Source organism: Cebus imitator, unplaced genomic scaffold, assembly GCF_001604975.1.
Source record: "Cebus imitator isolate Cc_AM_T3 unplaced genomic scaffold, Cebus_imitator-1.0 Scaffold28, whole genome shotgun sequence".
Classification (NCBI taxonomy): domain Eukaryota; kingdom Metazoa; phylum Chordata; class Mammalia; order Primates; family Cebidae; genus Cebus; species Cebus imitator.
Genome location: NW_016107343.1, coordinates 10,587,991 through 10,591,154, shown reverse-complemented (window position 1 = coordinate 10,591,154; position 3,164 = coordinate 10,587,991). Strand labels below are relative to the sequence as shown.

At 46.1% G+C, this 3,164-nt stretch overlaps 1 protein-coding gene across 4 annotated transcripts in view; it reads right to left on the bottom strand.

Annotated features, from left to right (window-relative positions):
• The window catches only part of JHY (junctional cadherin complex regulator), a 73,872-nt gene extending 71,493 nt beyond the window's left edge, over positions 1 to 2,379 (bottom strand). For 2 of the 4 annotated variants that reach the window (XM_017523576.2, XM_017523577.2), the window contains exon 1: positions 1,288 to 2,379. The gene's annotated coding sequence lies outside the window, so the exon portion shown is untranslated. The remainder of the gene's footprint in view (positions 1 to 1,287) is intronic. The other 2 variants (XM_037736758.1, XM_037736759.1) reach the window with 1 other exon arrangement.
• Between the last annotated feature and the right edge of the window lie 785 nt (positions 2,380 to 3,164).

Genomic DNA, 3,164 nt, shown 5'->3' with positions numbered 1-3,164 from the left:
AAAAAAAAAAAAAAAAAAGAAAGGGTGCTTTGAGTTCACGTAGGACTGAAAGGAAACGATGCTTTTGGATTGTGCTTCCTTTCATCTCTACCTGGCATTTCTATTTTGGCCTACCTTCTATCTCATTGCCTTTATAATCCCCCTCCCCACTTTTTTTTTCTATGAGTCAGGTAACAGAAATCTTTACCATTAGAAATTACTGAAAGATTTGTCTTAATGGCTTGCTCTTGTTCTTTTGGCAAATCCTAACTTTAATTAAATGACACAACCTTATGACTATTCCTAGGATTGCTCATAATGTTGACCTTGTTGCTAATGTTTCCAAGGAACATCAACAACTCCTTGGAGGAAAGCACCTTAGCAAACAACAGACAACAGGTGACGTTCAGATGTAAATACACATGAAGTGAGTCTTCTATTTAACTCGAAGTCTGCGCTGTTGGTAAACTAACATATTATTCTCTAATTTTACAGGCTGGTTTGTTGCATTATTTTGTCTCTTATTTTAAAAATACATATTACATTCTGCCTGATTATTTCAATTGTTGCTTTTTAGGACGTGCCAAGAAAGCAGCAAATCTATCAAATACTAACATGTTTTAACTAAGAGTTTGTACAAACACTGGTTTTAGTGGAAGAGCTAAGGTCATCGAATTTGAGATCTTGAAGAGCAAGCTTAAGCGTTATAGTGCAACTTAGAATTACTGTTAAAATAATTCAGTCCCTTGAACTTCTCTTCTTAAATGAAATAGACGAAGCTTTTTTAGAATGAATAAATAATAAAACAGTAACCACAGAAGATAATTTTGTTGATGTTAGCAGATTCCTGAAGTTTGCTAAAGTATGCAAAAGCAAAGCCAAATGCCACAGAAGCAGAGTTTTCTGTGGAGGGTTGATCTTAGGAAAACATGAGGTTGAAGAAGGAACAGCTGACAGCTTGAATAAGTTAGAAGGTGGGCATTTAAGTTTAATGAATGTGGCTCCCTTCTCCCGTGCAGTGAAAAAAAAAGGGGTTGTGCCACTGAAATTTCTGACCAAGAGAGGCGACCGGTCTCCTAAATAAACAAGACAGGGATAGATCAGATGGCACCTAGGGACTAAGAAGCGGCCAGCCCTGCAGGGATCCCTGTAACGAGTCTAGCCCACTAGCATGGGACAAACAAGCTTTCTCCTGGAGGGGAAAAGGAACCCTGCTTGGGCTCACTAAGGTGAATCGTAAAGAAAAAGGAACCCTGGTTTGAAACCGGCCGGAAGCTGCCCAGTAGAGGCGCTGGGTTTGTTTTCTACCTTTGCTTGTTCCTGAGGGACACGACCCGCCACAAGGGGCGTTTGGAGGTCCCGGAAGTGACAGGTCGGTGGGCCTGGTGCCTGCGACCGGTCCTGCCTGACCGGGAACAGGACTGCTCTGGGAGCCCGGACGCCAAATCCTGAGATCGCGGTCTCCCGGCCCCTTGGCGCAGCCTCGCCCCCTTGTCGCTCCCCACTCTGTCCCGAAGGCTCTCTCGCCTGCTCCTCCCCAGCTTGCTCCGGTTGTTTCCTGTCCTCCCCAACCCCAGTCAGCCCTTCGCGTTTCCCTCCCCGGGCGCGCCGCCTACCCCGGATCCGAGAAGCCATCGCCCGTCACCTGCCCGGCGCTCCTCGGCGGTCCCGCATCCTCCCGCGCAGCCGCCGCCGCCGCCGCTCGGGCCCCCGCCCGCCCCGGCGCTGCCCTGGAGACCGCGGGCAACACAGACGCCTGCGCCGCTTGGGCGGGGCGGGACCCCACCGAGGACCCCACGTCCCGAACGGCACCCCTGGCCCTGGCCAGGCGCTGCAAACGGCCGTGATAACGACGTCGGGGCAGAGCCGGAGGAGCCCGGGCGCCCCCGGAGAGGCTGCCTCGCCGCCTGGACTTGCCAGCGCGGGAGGGCAGAGGCCGCCCGGGGGTTTTATTTGCCACAAATAAAACTGCTAGGATACGCGAGGAACTCCTACAAAGCAAGAAGAAAAGGAATCCTATTAAAGAATGGGTAGATGGAAAGGCATTTCACAAACACCAGAGAAATCTAAATGGCCGATATCTGTGTATTGAAATGGTGCTTTAATTCATTAATAATCAAAAGATTGCCAGTTAAAACCACAATGGATAATACCACACTTACTGTAAGCTGAGTCGAAAAGGTCTAAGTTGAAACGTCTGGCAACGTCCAGGTTCTGGGGAGGATGCAGGGCGAAGAACCCTCACCTTCTGCTGGCGGGAGTGAGAACCGATGCAACCAACCATTTTGGAAAATGGGTTGACCTTAGCCAGGATATGTATACCTGGGGATCCAGCAATTTCACTTTTAGGTATTTACCCTAAGAAGTGCGTGCTCCTGTGCATACAAACTGGAAATAACTGAACTAGCCGTCAACAATAGAATGGTTAATTAGATTATGGTATTTCCTATACTGGCATACTACCCAGCAATGAGAATGAATGAAATACAACTACGTGTAACTATATGGAAGCATACTAAAAATACAGTTTTGAACAACAACGAAGACCCAGAAAAAATACATACTGTATGCTTTTTATATATAAATTAAAGACAGGCTAAGTGTCTTAAGCATACTTAGTGGAGGAAACTATGAAAAAAAGCAAAAAAGCAATTTTATGGGAATCACTACCCACTTAGTGATTTCCATAAAGTTATGAGCATTGTGGTGAGTTCTGGCAGGTAGGGAGAACAATGCTTTTGAGATTGTATTTCCTAACCTTAATGGTGGTTATACATATGTTCATCTTGTAAAAGTTCATTAAGCTGAACATTTTTGTATGGGTGGAATATTTCACTATCAAAAAAGGTTTCAAAAAGAATTTAAAAAGGAAGCATTAGGAATTATGTTCACATTAAAACAACAAGTAGATTTGAATAACTGTCTTCAGATTGCTTCGAGGCCAGGTGCAGTGGCTCACCCTGTAATTCCAGCATTTTGGGAAACTGAGCCGGAGGATTGCTTGAGCCCAAAAATTCAACACCAGCCTGGGCCATATGGCAAAACCTTGCCTCTACAAAAAATTTAAAAAATTAGTTGAGTGTGGTGGCACGTGCTTGTAGTCTCCGGTACTTGGAAGGCTTAGGCGGGAGGATCACCAGAGCCCAGGAGGTTGAGGCTGCAGTCAATCAAGATCATGCCACTGC